A 17,195-nucleotide genomic window follows, 5' to 3' on the forward strand; every position below is an offset into this window, starting at 1 on the left:
GAGAGAGAGAGAGAGAGAGAGAGAGAGAGAGAGAGAGAGAGAGAGAGAGTCATCTACACAGGTACCTACTAGTAAGGCATGGCTTGATACACGCAGACACACCTTGTACAATTGAATCGATATTACATTATAGTTTTTAGTTTACATATTGATAACAAGGCCTTCACTAATGTGCCAATGGCAGCATTGTGTGAGACCAAGAGAGAGAGAGAGAGAGAGAGAGAGAGATTACACACATTCTCCGAAAGAGATTGAGAGAGAATTGATTACACACTCAACAAAAGAGAGAGAGACAGAGAGAGAGAGAGAGAGAGAGAGAGAGAGAGAGAGAGAGAGAGAGAGATTACACACATTCTCCGAAAGAGATTCAGAGAGAATTGATTACACACTCAACAAGAGAGAGAGAGAGAGATATACAGAGAGAAAGAGAGAGAGAGTTGTAGCAGCATACCTTGCACTCCTTCTTGTTTGAGTCTCTTTGCACCGCTATTGACAAATTAGCTTTTTTATGCAAGGGCTATTTTTATTACAAGCATAGCTCTAAAGGAACAATGAAAAGTGGCATCTTAAGATAGCTTCAAAAAGCATAAACATTGTGTACACCATTTTATGATAGGCAGCACACGTATATTACTCCTTGCAAGCAAGCAATGCCAACAAACTTATTGTGTCTCTTCGTGCTTTCACACATGTCGATGAGTATTACTTCTTGCAAGGTGCATTCATGCATGCTAACTACATCGGTCATCATACATTGGGAGAAGCACCGAGAGGTCTCCACCGTCCATATGGTTTGGATAGGCAGAAGGGACGTGGAGTGACACACAATAGGAGTGGAGGAAGGTGTGGGTTTGTCTGAGCTCAGTGGAGCTGGCATTTGAATGCGAACAACAAAGGTGGGTTTTTTTACAATTGAATTCAGGTCCACGTCATTGGTTTTGCCATAGCCAATTACTGGTGGATGCAATTAGCAACAATGTTTATGGGAATGCATCCACTTGGTAGGGTGGCCTTACATTTTTTAGTGGACCTTCTCATGTGGGGGGCTTTTCAATAGGCATATGGGAAGGTTCTCTAAGCTGAAAGACATGAAAAAATTTAAGATAAGTGAGATGAAGTGACTCGACAAGGGAGGGAGTGATGGGATAGACACGAAGCGAGATAGGTAGACATGAAGCATTGAGAGAAGAGGGAGCATTGCTTTTGAGATGCCACCAAAATGTGATAAGCATGTATGGTATGGAGCAATGCTTTGATGGGCATTCTTGGACAAAATATGTGACTTGCATTAATGATTTATTTAAATGTGTAGTGCACTTTAGTAGGTGTTGCAACCACGTGCAGTGTGTTAATGTAGATTGCAGCTATATCCTGAGGACAAATCTTCGCAATGAAACTCAATGGAGGGGTGTGGGCACCTCATAAAGGATTGATTGGTCTAGAGTTTGGAAAACTAGTGTGAAAGGTGATATGTGATGGTTTGCTTAAACGGGTACCCACTCATCATGTCTTCAATATACCTTGCGCTCACATCAATTTGTGAATGGTGTTCCTTATATTTTCTTGGAAATTGGCTTTACTTGGTCTTCTTTGCTCATTGATTCGAAAGCCTCTTTTGCATGATGCCGAAAGTTGTTCTGGCACATTTGATTGAAAGCATCCTTGAAGTATACCATCTGGATATGGTAAACAAAACAACAAGTATAACGCTCTTTGAATTTTTGGACAAAGAATGGTTTGAGTGTCTCAAGGACCTAAGTGACAATATGTGCTCTTGAATCTTTTGTAGAGCTACACCTGTAAACAAAAAATAATCCTCGTTAGAGCTCATAATATTACCAAAAAAAGAATACAGAACGAAAGCACTTTACAACACCAAAGTTGGTACTATAAAACACCAAATCATTCTAAAATTCCAAATTTGGGATTCTACTGCTAGAAATTAGACTATAGTACCAAATTAGGTGTAGAAAAGCACCAAATTTGGTTCTATGTGGCCTATGCAAGTCCCCTAAAAGTAGATACTCTATTTTTTGAGCTAGACTACCTGGTGCCCAAAAGAAATAAATTACATATAATCTTTGGTACTATGCTGCTTAAAAGCACCAAATTTGGTCTTATACTAATACCCAATTTCGTACTTTTTTGTAAACTCCATAGTACCAAACTGGATCCCTAGTACCAAGATGAATCTTTTGGGTAGAGAAGTGCGCCAATGTTGGTACTCTGTATCCAGTTTGGTACTTTGCAAGATATTTTGAAGGCACCAAATTTGTTTCCAAACCCAGTTTGGTATTATACTACCAAGTGTGAGTGATGCCCAAAAGTACCCAATTGAGATTGTTATATGCAGGCAAACTCAAAGCACCCTACATAGTACCAAATTGGGTACATTTCCTTACATTTCATAATACAAAACTGAATTCATAGCACCAAACAAAAACTTTTCTACATATTGCATAGTGCCAATGTAATTCATTAGTACCAAATCGGGTACTTTTTTTTTCCAATAATCAGCAAAATTGGTGTTATCTTGTTTGGTACTTTGCAGGCAACACTGAAAGCACTAGAAATCTAATTTAGTACCATACATTTGAGTGTAAGAAGCTCCCAAAAGTATCAAATTGGTACTGTGGATCCCTTTAGGTAGTATGCAAACACACCTAAAGTAACTTGCATAGTACCAAATTGGGTACTTTTTTGTATATTGCATAATTAAAAACTGGATCTAGAGTATCAAATTGGGAACTTTTCTAGATACAAAAAAGAGCCGATTTTGGTACAATCTCTCTAGTTTGGTACTTTGCAGGATGTACTGAAGGCACCAAATTTGTTTCCAAAACCTAATTCGGTATTACACTACCAAGTTTGGGTGGAAATGAAAAGTACCAAATTGAGAATGTGCATCCATACCTTTGGGCATTGCAACCAAAAAATTGTATTGTGCATCCTCTTGGGAACAATGCAAAGTCCAAAGAAGCACCAAATTGGTACTATGGAGCTAGGAAATGGTACCTACAATAATTGTTGCCCAAAAAGTACCAAATTGATACTGTTTGGCCTAGAGTGATTGTTGCAGAAAAACTACCAATTTGGTACTGTACGGCCAAACCTGAATTTCGCCTAAAGACTACAAATTTTGTGAGCACTAATCCAACTAAAGCTAAGACCACCAAAATTGCATTGTAGGAAAAACATATTACCTGATAGTCATCTAGATGATGTATGGGATGCTTGATGACACATTCTCTCTCTCTCTCTCTCTCTCTCTCTCTCTCTCTCTCTCTCTCTCTCTCTCTCTCTCTCCTCCATGCAGCTTCCCTCCTTCAAAGCCTTGAATTGCTTTGCCTTTTCCTTTTTATTCAAAAAATCAAGGTATCTTTGAGATGCCTCCTAATAAAGCTCAAAACCAAAATTTAGGATATCTACTTGGTTGGCCTAAGGAATTTTTTTAGATTCTCATTAGTGTACTGAGCCACTTGGATCATTCTCCATCATCACATCAGTTGTATCTGAATCCTCAATTCACGCGTGCATATTTACTTTGTAAGACTAATGTGCTCTTCTCGTTTCTTGAGTCCACAATGAACCATGCCCTTGGCCCAGATTGGATGGTTTCAAGCTATCAGCCCATATTTAAATTTATTGACTTTAATATCTATTGACTTTGACTCTATCACTCACGTGTTGTAACCAGCGCCTGCTTTATGATGTTGATCACCTACCACATGCTTTTTGTCCTTACAAGACCATCTCACTACACAAGATGCGAAAGTGGAATGCAATTTCTCAACGACCCTTATGTATGCGTCTTCAAATGCAAAAGGAACACTTAGCATCATCTCCTGTGAAGGGCAAAAGAACAATGCCCGAATCTGCTCGAGTAACAAATAAAGAATTATCCATCTTTCTCTAGTTGAAACCCCTCTACACCTTGCAAAAAGGTACCCCTCTCTCTCTCTCTCTCTCTCTCTCTCTCTCTCTCTCTCTCTCTCTCTCTCTCTCTCTCTCTCTCTCTCTCTCTCTCTCTCTCTCTCTCTCTCTCTCTCTCTCTCTCTCTCTCTCTCTCTCCCCCCCCCCCCCCCCCAAAAAAAAACAAAAACACAATCACCAATGTGCGCACTTGAGGGTGTGTTGCCTTACACAAGACCTTCTTATGGGTGATAGAATTCATGGTGAAATTCCTAGATAGGAGATATTAGAGCAACATGTTGTGCTTGACAATGCTTTGGTATCGTGTATGTGTACACAAATGTAGAGCCCTTATGAAAGTACATAAAGTCCTTGTCAATCTTTTTGTCTCAAATGTAGTTTTTTGAGAGCACGTTTACTGTTGCAAGATATGTCAAACATGGCTATTGCAAAGAAGATAAAGTTCTTAATGGGATTTTTGCTCAAATTTTCATCTCTTGGAACATGTGTGTTGGAATTAGGGTTGCAGAGAAACACGCACAGCTTGGAGAAGATGAAGGAAGCTCAAGGCACACAATAGAGAGTGTGTTACTTGGTGTGCAATGGAAAAATAGATAGCCCTAGAGTGATGGGCGTATATACAATGCACGGGGGGAAAAACCTCCTAAAGAGGGAAAAAATGCCCCGGTGGTCCTAGTGTGTTCACACACATCACTACCACATGTATATGGTAACAAATCCCCCCTCGAGTGATGCGGTGAATGAAAGCTGGCACATGAGTAAAAGGAAGTGCCATGCCCTGAAGACATGATCAGTCCACAAAGGGGAGTAAGCCCAAAGCTTTGAGCTTCGCACGAGACAATGCCTTTGTGAAAAGATATGCAAGGTTTTCCTGTGTTGGCACATAAGCCAAGTTGATCTCTCCTGCTGAGAGCCTCTTCCTGACATAGTGGTACTGCACCTCAATGTGCTTTGTGGGAGCATGAAAAACTGGGTTTGTCGCAAATGCCAATGCATTCAAATTGTCAATGTAGATAGTGTTGGGAGTGTCCTGTCCAACACCCAAATCAGCCATAAGGCGTCTGAGCCATACACACTCAATCGTAGTTGTGAAGACTACCCTGTACTCAGCCTCGCAACTCGAAGTGGCCACAGTAGGTTGCTTCTTGCTCAACCATGATATACATGAACTACCAAGCATGAAACAAAAACCACTTGTGGACACTCACGTGTCAAAACAACCAGCCCAATCTGAGTCCGAAAAAGGATGTATATCTGGCGGCAATGATCCCCCCTTGGGATAAAACAAGCCAAGATGTAGAGTGCCACTAAGGTTGTGAAAAATCCTCTTGACAGCCTGCCAATGCTTAGACCTTGGCTATGCATAAATCTGCTGACCTGTGAGACTGCAAACTGAATATCTGGCCTCGTGTTGCATACATAAATGAGGCAGCCAACAGTAGTTTGGTAAAGAGTGACATTAGCAAGATTGCCAGCATCATGTAGACTCAACTTCAAACCTGTTTCCATGGGAGTCGCAATAGGTTTGCAATTCTCAAGTCCAAACTTACACAACAATGTCTCTATGTAACTTTTCTGCAACAAGGCAATACCACCATCACATGCTTAAACTGTATGCCCAAATAATGATACAACAAACCCAAATCTTTCATCTTGAGTGTAGCATTCAAATCAGCCTTAAATTCAGCAATATGCCTCTCATTTGGTCCAGTGATTAGCAAATCATCTACATAAAGAACCAAAATGAGAAGTACATCACCCTTACGCTTTACGTACAATGTGATTTCTGTTGGACTGTTACGAAAGCCTTGTTTGACCAAATGAGTAACAGCTTTCTCATACCAAGCACGAGGAGATTGCTTCAACCCATACAAAGCCTTGTTACATTTGCACACTTTGTCCTCTTGTCCTTTCTTAACAAAACCGCGAGGCTGCATTACACAAACTTCCTCAAATATGTCACCATTCAAGAAAGCAGGAACAATGTCTAATTGATGTACATCCCAACCAAAATGAGCTGCCAATGCACATAGAAAACGCACAGTAGTCATACGACAAGTGGGAGCAAAGGTCTCTTCATAATCTATGCCTTTTTGCTATGCATAACCCTTTGCAACAAGTCGAGCCTTATGGTGATCAATCTCACCATCTGGCTTGCATTTTAACTTGTAAACCCACTTCATACAAGAGGAAAATCACATAAAGTCCATATGTCATTTTCTATAAGTGCATCATATTCTGATTGCATGGCATCCATCCAATTTTCTGAATTATGTGCTTCATCAAAAGACAGAGGCTCCTCAACATCATGTAAGCTAGACACATCCAAAGCATAACAATCTGATGCATAAGATGCATGGCAAGAGCCTGAACGAGTACGACTAGACAAAGGTGCATCCAATTTACTGTCATGCAAAGTGTACACCAGCCATTTTGGCATACCTCTAGCCTGCTCATTTTCAGCCCTTTCCTCATCAAGTACATCATGTACATCTACATCAATAATAGGTTGATCTGTAACATTTTTAGAAACCCCCATAGGCTGTACATTTGCCTCATTGGAACTTACCTTTGTATTTCCACCACTAAAAAGAGGCAACAAAGTGTCATAAATGTCCTATGAGCTTACATTACTGTCTCTAGTACATAATAGCAAAGGCTGAACATAATTTTCCACAAACACTACATCCCGTGAAACCAGAATACATTTTTTTTGTGGATGATACAACCTGTAACCTTTGATTTCAACACTATAACCAACAAAAATACATTTGACAGCCTTATCATCCAATTTTCTACACTGTGTTTGTGGCACCAAAGCATATTCCAAACAACCAAAAATACGCATGTGCTCAAGAGAAGGCTTTCTATCATGCCATGCTTCATATGGAGTAATAGACTACAAAGCTTTCATAGGACACTCGTTAAGTACATAAGTGGCACACATGATGGCCTCAAGCCAAAAATAATGCGGCAAAGCTTGACCTTTGGCCATACATCGTACCATTTTCAGAAGTGACATGTTTTTCCTCTCAGCAACACCATTTTGCTGAGGTGTATAGGGCACTCTACATTGGTGTTTTATCCCACAACTAGCCAGAAATGCATTACATTCATGAGACATATACTCCCCCCTCGATCGGAACGGAGGGTACCCATAGTACATTTTGATACATTTTCAACCATAGCCAGAAATTGTTTAAAGCACATGAAAACTCGGACTTCGCTTTCAGCGTAAATACCCATGCATGCCTAGAGTAATCATCAATGCAAGTCATGAAGTAAAGGTAAATGCCTAAGGATGGAGTTTGCATGGACCCACAAACATCACTATGCACAAACTGCAACCTGCATGTGGCCTCAACTGAACCATCCTTTGGAAACTTAGAACGCTGCATCTTACCCAAAATACAGCCTTCACAAACATGTTTGACAGGTGCTTCAAGAGGCGGCAAAGAAGCAACCATATCAGATTTTTGCAAACGCAGCAAACTGGCAAAATTAAGATGACCAAAATGTGCATGCCAAAGTTTTGCATCTGAAATAGACCTTGAATCTACAACTGCATTTGCAAAATTTTGTCCACACTTGTCATACAAAGTGATCTTATACAGCCCAAGGCACAAAAGCCCAGATGCAATGATTTCATCACCAAAAAAGAGATCATGAACTGTACATCTATCATCCACAAATTTGACTACAAGTCTAAGTCTAGTAAGTGCAGATACAGACAACAGATTCTCTTGATCCCAGGTACATAAAGTGCATCAACAAGTGTGAAAGAACTTCCATTATCAATAGTGAGCACAATCTTTCCAACTCCCTGAACCGGATAAGAGGCATTGTTGGCACAAGTGACTGAATTCCCATGAGCGATAGACTCGAGAGAGGTGAACAATTCACGATGTGAGGTAATGTTCTTTGTAGCACCACTGTCGAAATACCACACATGTGAATCTGCAACAACTGACATGCATGCATCTTGGATAGCAAGATTGTAAGTGCACTCTGCACTAAAAGCCCATTCTGCATCAACATCAGTATTATAGTCTCCTTTTACAGAAGACTCAAGAATGGCTACATTTGTAGTGGAACCAGCATTTGCAGTGGAACCACCCTCTTTCTTCTTAGCCTCTTTGGCCTTCAACTTAGGACATTGCTTGATCAAGTGATCATTAGCTTTACAATAATGGCAACGCATCTTCTTTTTTCCCTTATCACCACAATTGCCAGATGATGTGCTGCCAGCAGAAGCATTGGGAATAGAAGTTTTGCCACTCGCACCAGAACCATACGCAGTGGCTACATTGCTGTTACCACCCTTTCTTTGAGAAGCAATAAAAGCCTATTCAACTGCACGCTGTCTAGTCCTGTTTTTTTTGGAAAGTGACTCTTGCAACAGCAATGTGCATAATGCATCAAACTTGACAACTTTTCGATTTCCTTGGGTCATAAGTCTCCAAGTACTAGCAAAAGTCTGGTAAGAATCTGGTAAGGCATCAAGAACAATCTGCACAAGGGAACTGTCTAAAAGGACTTCCCCTGCAAAAATAAGTTGCTCATTGATATCCTTGACACTAGCAAGGATAGTGTCCATATCATCTTCCTCATGCATAATCTTTGACTCCAGCTCTTTAAGCAGCAAAGCAATTTTAGCCTCATTGCGACTTGCATAAAGACCAGCCAAAATATCTCACCCCTGTTTTGCAGATTTTTTTGAATGGATTTGAGGAACAATGGTACGCTTCACAGAAAATGTAATCAATGCATGAGCTTGCGCATCCTTTACATCCCAGCGAGCTTGTTCTGTCGTGGGAAAAACAACTCTAATAGTAGCAATCCTTGCAGCAAGACCTGCAACATCCTCAACATTTCATACATCCTGAGAACCAAGACATACATCAATGCCCTACACAATATTCTAGACACCCTTTGACACAAGAACGTGTTGCATCATATAAGCCCACATAGGGTAATTGTCCACATCCAACCTGTTCTCAGCAGCAAACATCTTGAAGACATCTGTGTTGTTGTCAGCCATGGTAAATGGTGCACCTGATATGAAAACTGCCCAAAAATAGGAGAAACAGAGCGGAAACAACACGTGCTATATAGCACAAACCATAGAAGACTGCAAGGCACCTGTTATGCAGAAAACGGCACTGACAAAAATTCTACAAAATGACGAAATTGCTTGTGCAAACCTTCCTGTACTGGAAACGGAGGCTGAAATGAGCCCAAATCAAAAATCTGAGCAGACTAGGCTCTACGAGCTATCCCGAAATATTTGTCGACCTGCGAACGCTCGCCAAACCTCACTGTAATTGGAGAAAGTGAGCAGGCATATGCTGGAGCAGCTAGCGACTAAGCCCGGGAGGACGTAACCTGCTCTGATACCAATTGTTGGAATTAGGGTTGCAGAGAAACACACACAACTTGGAGAAGATGAAGGAAGCTGAAGGCACACAACAGAGAGTGTGTTACTTGGTGTGCAATGGAAAAATAGATAGCCCTAGAGTGATGGGTGTATATACAATGCACAAGGAAAAAACCTCCTAAAGAGGGAAAAAATGCCCCGGAGGTCCTAGTGTGTTTTCACACATCACTACCACATGTATATGGTAATAGTGTGTTGATTGAAGGATATGGCTATGGCAAGGAAGGTCTAGGTTGTTTTAACACATTGCAAGGAAATTGAGTCGTCTATCATTAGGAAAGTTTGAGGTCCCTTTTTTTCTTTTAACGGTTAGAGAGAGAGAGTGTGCTCTAAGCCAATGAGGGGAGGGCTTCCGTTACAGAATCTTCTTTATAGAATTTTTTTTTATTGTCTAAAATGAATTTTCTTTGAGCCATAATCTAAGGTAACTTCCAAGTACATGGTACTTTTACCTCAAGAAGGTCTCTTTCACCTACCCAAAAGATTTCTTGAATTTTCTCACAACCTTATTTTCCCTCCTTTTCCCACCCCTCTCTTCGTCTCACCATCTCCTTCTCCCTCCTCTTCTCATTGTCCTCTCTTCATCTTCATCTGCTCTGTATCCTATTCTCCTCAAGTAATGGATTCCACCCGATTTAAACTCCCTAGCACATCCATTGAAACCATCACCACTTATGCCACATTAGATGAGCACAACCAATGGATCCCGGTATCCATAACCAAGGGTAGTTGGATTATAATGCAACATAGCAGGAGAAGAAAATCCTCATCCAAAAACACATTCTTGTCATGTTGGAAAGGAAGAGTGAAAGACTTCCGACTTGTTGGAGCCCAGAAGATAGTGAAGGAGGTTTTAGTGCATCATGTTTGCATGCACAAGGAGCTTCACCTTCAACCCAAAGACTCAAATATTCCCTCTCCATAGTGCTAACTGTAAGTGGTTCATATGTACACACTAGATTATTTGCTTTGGCTTGTTTGTGGTTCTCTTCTTGGTTTTTTTTTGTACATATTATTGTATTATGCTCATTACAGACCTCTATCCCTCAAGCATAGATGAATGGTAGCCGATGGAGTGTGTCACAGATAATTTGAATGTCTGGCATGGATCCATTGGTGATTGGTGAAGACCTTTCCAAAGGAAGAACTCATGGTTCTCTGGGAAAAAAATGATATTTCTTTATGATCATTTTTATGTCCCGTTCCACTACCAAGCTTAGTAACAAGTGAAAGATATAGATGCAAGATCTTTTATGAGATCCAAAAACTTTTAAAGGCCAAAATTGCAAGCAAGCAGAGTAGAGTTTCAATTTGTATGCTCATCATTGTATTTGTGGATTTCTTTGCAAAGGTAGATGTGAAAGTGTTTAGAACAATGATGTCAGTTAAGTACTTAGACATTGAAGATGCATTAGAGTTTGTGGATGAAGGTTGGGACCAAAAAATAATGAATGGGATCCTTTGCAAAGTGAAATCTGGCTCATTACTTGTAAATACATGATCCATATCCAAAACTTCCTTGGGGAGTTCACGGTTCAGTACCCCCCTATATAACATATGTTCATGGGCTATTAAGAAAATCCATCTTTTAACATGTTTCAATGAAAAAGATATCCCCTTATTTTAAGAATTTTTTCCAAAATTGAATATAGTAACCCCTTATTTTAATGTGCCTCTGTTAAATTGCTTAAATTTTTTGCATTTTAAAACCCCTCATTTCGAACTCACATTATACATTAACATGATACATAGTGCAACCCCTAAGAAAACTTTATAATTATTTCATTTTTTATAGTCAATGGGATCATGTTGGGGGGAAGGGGGGGACTTGGTCCCTTTAGATCAAAACATGGATGATTTTAATGAGAACTTCATTGAGGAAATTGATGTATGGATAAACAATGAACACTTGACAATGTTGAAGATAAGAACCAAGTGCACATTGCACCAAGTGAGGCACAACTTACACAATGATGAGATAGATTTGCCTACAACTTTTGCTACAAGAAGGTATGAGGATAATGCTTTCTTTATTTCTACCATTCTTTGTGTGAGACATATTCTTACTTTTTCTATTTTTCAATATGGATTGCAAGTCTTGAGGAGGATTGAGAAGAAATTTATAATCATGCTAAAGTAACAAAGGAATGTTTTTTTAAAAACATGTTTAAATCTATTTCTTTTCAATATATTTTTTCTATGCGATTATGTAAGGTTAGATCGTGCAAGGATGACAACTTTCCAAAAAAAAATGATGCATGTCATCCCTACGTGAAAATAATGGGGTTGTATCCCTCTTCAATGACTCAAAAATCACGCAAAGGTGACACAACTTCTAAAACTGATTTTCTTTTTTACACATGTCCTTCCTACAAAAATTTAGAGTAGCTCCACATGCGTTCGGGTACTCTATTTTCACGTTGTCGTGTTGTGACACGTACATAGTGGGAACGCATGCTACAAGATCTATCTTATAACTTTTTAGATACATAATTATCTTTCCTATAATGTACATATGCATATTTAAGTATAATAATAAGACTTCTATCTTATCCTATTATTTTTCTCAAGGGTAACATATCCTTACTTTACCATCAGAAAATACTATGGGAAAAGCATCAATAGCTCCGCCTCTTTAACTTGGGGCCAAAAGAATTGATTCTTTATTTCTATTATTTCATTATCATCTCACACCCTAGCTAGATCCTATATCTAGGGTAAACTCCAATATATATATATATTCTATGTATTTTTTATACTTTTCTTATATTTCTTTTTAAATAGCTACTATGAGGGAATCAAATCCTAGTGGGACACTATGTGGCATGATTTCAAAGATACACTTATTTTAATGCATTATTGCAAGCATGATTACAAAACTTTGTCAAGGAGCAATGTCATGTTTTCATATGGCATGAGGTGTCCTTTGGAATTAAATGAAAGTATAGGCTAAGGGGACCACGGGAAGACTTTTGCTGCCAGAAATGGACCCTATTTTGATGAATTTTTTACACAAGGTTCCAAACCGAATTGGAAAATGATTTAAAAATGAAAATCGTATTTGATGAGCTGAAGTTTCTGCCCATATTTTTAATTTTTTATTTGGAGCCACGGTTGAGGAGATATGATCAAAATATTGGACCCCAGTCTGCCCACATCATGCAGGGACAGCTCATGGTGCCGAAGGGTTTGTCAAGTAAGATGTGTTCTACATTGATGTTTTCTTGATTTCTTGTTGTTTTCATTTTGATCTCTAATCCAAAATATATATATAGGTATCTAATCTCATCTCCTTAACCAAACCTATCTCTCTCACTCTTAGTAATTCATCCTCTCTACAAATTTTAGGTTCTCCTTGCTACAGGTACATCTCTCCCCGCAGTATCCTTATTGCCTACGGGCAAGAATAGGGCTTGGGAGGGAAACTTCTCATCTCTTCACTTATCTCATATCTACATTTCTCACATACTATCCTAGATGAATAACCCACATGATGATCATTTCTATCGCTTTCACTCTATACGATCTATTAGAATTAACGTATGGATTAGCCAAAAAATACACTTTCAACAACGTATAGTGTTTCTCTTTGGCCCAGAAAGGCTTAATGAAATACTTCTATCACCGGATCCCATCATACTACCTCTCATAGACTATAACTTTTCTTTTGACGTAAGCGTAGTTATCTTTCTATGAACCAAGAGGATTTGTACACACAATTAATCCCAATCACTAGACAAAATATATATATTATGGCAAGCACAAAACTACAATTCCAAAGAACAATTTGTAGCGTATTTGGTCAGCCAAGATTGAATGCCATTAACTCATCTATTAACCGTTTCATATTACCCATAATACGATATGACCATAGCCTTGATGTTTTCATTTTCGTATTGTTTTGACATTCGCTTTTGTGTTCTTTCTTTGTGTGTGTGAGTGCAAGAGAGAAAGAGTGAGTCTTCTTTGATTGCACTTCTTTCCAAACCCTAGTCTTCATGGCATCTATGGTTTAACTCCTTCATATAGTTTTTGTTGAGTTCTCTCACAAACTCTCACAGCCATAAGCCCGGTGCTTTCCAGGCAAGATCGCAAATTTCTCGTCATATTTTTGGTGAACCCGACGTGAAACTGCCAGGGTGAGATTTTGTGGATAACCATGGGTGATCATGTTGAGCAACAGGGTATGCATTTTGACCCAGCAACAATGTAAATGTTTCAAGCATTTGCAATGTTCATGCAACAACAACATGCCATTGAAAGAAGGGAGATTTCAACAACGAAGGCCATACAAGCAGTCTGTTAGGAAATAAGACGTAGCTAAATAGATAATTGAGTAGATTACTTAATGGAGAGAGACAGATTTATATACACGAGATTATAGAGTAGAGAGAGAGAGAGAGAGTACACACGATATACGTGGTTCACCCAATGTGGGCTACGTCCACGGGAAAGCAGCCACTCAATGGCTTTAGTACTTCAAAACAAGAAGTAGTTTACAAAGAGATTATACCCTTAATGGAGCTCCCGCCTTGCTTCACTCTCACCACCTCACACTCACCTTGTTGCATCAACTTCACACTATGAAATGTGTGTAGAAATGGCCTCCTTTTATAGGCCAAAAGGGTTGCCCTCTCTTATGAGAGACAGCCATGTGTAGATGCCCTTGTGCGAATAAGTCCAAATCGGACCCTCCAATCCGCCCATGTGTGGCCGCCCTTGAGAAGACAAGTCCGCTTTTGAATTCGGCCACTAGCCATTGAATTCGTCCACCGGCCACCGGCCATTGACTTCCGACCACCGGCCACCGGCCATTGACTTCCGACCACCGGCCATCGGCCATTGACTACTGGCCACCGGCCAACCGACCGGTTGTTTTCCGACCACTTTTCGGCCGCCGTCCGGCCATTATATTCCGACAAAAAAGATTATTCCGGCCAAAAAAAAAAAGTCTCGGGGGCCTCCGCCCCCGAGGCCTTTAAAGTTGCCCCTGATTCTTGTCCGTGAAAATTTTGGTTTCCGGTGAGTGATTTTCCTTCACGCACGATGGCTTCTCCTCATAATGGGGGTCTTACAAATGTGCGCTTTTACCACATAAAATTACAAGGGTAAATCAGGCTCCATACTTAACACAGTCGTCAATAGAATGGATCAGTTCAATGGCAAAGATGTAACCAAGTACTTACGCAAGTATGTGTAGGAGATGGAGCTGCATCGCGTGTCAGAAGGTGAGATGATTCAAAGCTTTGAGCTAGTTGTTGCTCCAGAAATTAGAGAGCATGTTAGGGTAATTAAAGATGGGCATGGGAGAAATTGGGAAGAACTCAAAGTAGCTTTAAAGGAGGAATATTTCATGGAGGACTCTGAGAGAGTGACCAAAAGGACATTCTTAGAATGGGTAGTCAAGCCAAAGCAAGGACTATCAATAACAGAGCTACTTAGGGAATTTGAGCGGCGCTATGCACAACTCACCAGGACAGAAAGGGCCACACTAGATGCAGAGAAGACAGATCTTTTCTTACAAGCTGCAGGTAAAGATTTTCAAGAAAATTTGGAGCTTCTTCTTGAAGATAAAGATGCTGAGCAAGGACTAAAGACCGACTGGAATGAGGTTGAAGGTGCTGTCTCACTGCTTGCCAAACGACAAAGAAGAAGGGACAAGATGGTAGTAAACACTACAAGTCCTTCCACCTCAACTTCTGACAAAATGGTAAAGCCTACTTTTATCGCTCCTAAGTTTGATGAGTCCATGCTAGATGAGCTTGTGAAGGGAATGCGTGACTTGAAGGTGAAGTTTGCAAATCTTGAAGAAAAAGTCCAACCATCAGGGCCACTTCCTAGGCAAAGACAACAACCCAAAGAAGGGTTTTTTAATAGATGTATTTGGTGTGATAGGACAGACCATGTAAGAAGGGATTGTGATGATTTTAGTGATGCTTTGTCAAAAGATGTTGTCTTTTTTAAGGATGGTAAAATCCACTTAAGAGAGACAGGTCTACCCTTGAGAACTAACTTTGGGAAGGGGGGAATGCAAACCTTAGTTGAAGATATGGCAACTAAGCATGCCACCTCTTCAGTTGAGGCAGCTACTTATGGAGTAAAAATTGAACATTTGTGTGATGAAGAGGTGAGTGACCATCATGGTCAAATTTGGCCAAATGTCATGCAATTAGCTAAAAAGGGAAAGCTTACAAAAGAGATTCTACATGAAGCAGGTGATTGCATACGTCTAGAAACAGGATGGAATGATCTAGTGGACTCATTGTCAGTGCATGCCTACATTACAAAATGCCAACAAAATGAGGCAATTGTAGAAGAGAAGCACAGACGTGAGAATGCTGATGAAGGACCATCAAAAGAGCTTCTAGAAGTGGGGGAAGAAGCGACTCAATGCCTTCTTAAACACCCTCAACACAAGGAGCATCTCCACCTGAAGTACTCATGGAGGAGTCTACAACAGGAAAGAAGAAAGAGCCAACGAAAGGTAAGACAAAAGGCCCAACTTATAAACTACAATCTGATATTGAGGTTGCTACAGATTTAAAGAAAGTCTTGGAGGAAAGGATCTTGAATAGCAAGATTGAGTTTACTTTGGGAGAAGTTCTTGGCATTGCAAAGCGTGAATTCCATGAGGAGATCATTGACATCATCAAGAGGAAGAGGCAAACCCTTACTGAAGTTTCTCGTCCACAGGTTGAAGGGGAAACCTCAAAGACACAAGGGATGCAACTGCAAAATAAGGAGAATGATGGAGTTGTGGTAGGATGCTACCAATCTAGTGGGAGAGTGAAGCAAGTGTATTTCTCAAATGATGATGAAGAAGTTGAAGATATTCCTAGGAGTTACTATTCACGAAGTCATTGGGCAAGGGCTACTACAGAAACTTTGGTCAAAGTAGGTGATCTTGAAGAGCCATTTGTTGCCTTGATTGACCATGGTTCAAAAATAAACATAATGTCAAAGAGTCTCTACAACAAGTGCAAATGGCCGATGGACAAAGATCATGGCTGGATGGTAAAAGTGGCAAACAATTCATCCGGTAAATTGTATGCAGCATGTCCAGGTGTAAAGGTAACAATAGGTGATGTAAAGATTGACCAAAACTTCTTTGTACATGATAAATCTTCATATCATCTCATCCTTGGACAGCCCTACATTGTGGGAGTTCGAATGGAAACAAAGGTAATGGATGATAGTTCAGCATATGCTAGGATACGTAGCAAAGATGGTAAACGAGCTGTCCAATTTCTCACAGTTTGTGTGAACCATGAAAGAAATCATGACAACCTCAGAGAACATCCTCTACCAAAGGTGAGCAAAGAGTTTCATGATCATAGAGAAATGATGGGTTTTGGCCAAGTACCATTGTAAAGCGGGATTACAGTGGTACAGAAAGAAAAAGGGTCTCGCCTGATCCAAAAATAGGTGAAGCGTTTTCAACGAGCTCCTTGGTAACAAACAATGGATCAGTATGTTTTACAAAACTTAATGATTTGAAGAGATGTGAGAGGCAATATGTGCATCATGTACAAATAGGCATGAAAAAGAGTAGGTTGCTAGAGCCTACTGAAAATGTTTTGGGTTTGTGTGAACAAGTTTCTTTTGTAGATACTATGGGTGAGCTTGATGCTATAATGGGGTCTAATTTGCATCTTGAAAATGAAGTTGTGGAAGTTTGCTCTATGGAAATGTATCAAGTAATAGAAGCCTTCAAAGAAAGACAAACAGTTGGCCCAGAAGTCCATGTTGAAACTAAATACAAGAGTGTAGCAAAGAAGGTGAAACTAGTAGCTTCACCCTTACCACCCAACAACAGGGAAAAGAT

This window comes from Adiantum capillus-veneris, chromosome 6 (assembly GCF_014529385.1).
Source record: "Adiantum capillus-veneris isolate H3 chromosome 6, ASM1452938v2, whole genome shotgun sequence".
Lineage (NCBI taxonomy): Eukaryota > Viridiplantae > Streptophyta > Polypodiopsida > Polypodiales > Pteridaceae > Adiantum > Adiantum capillus-veneris.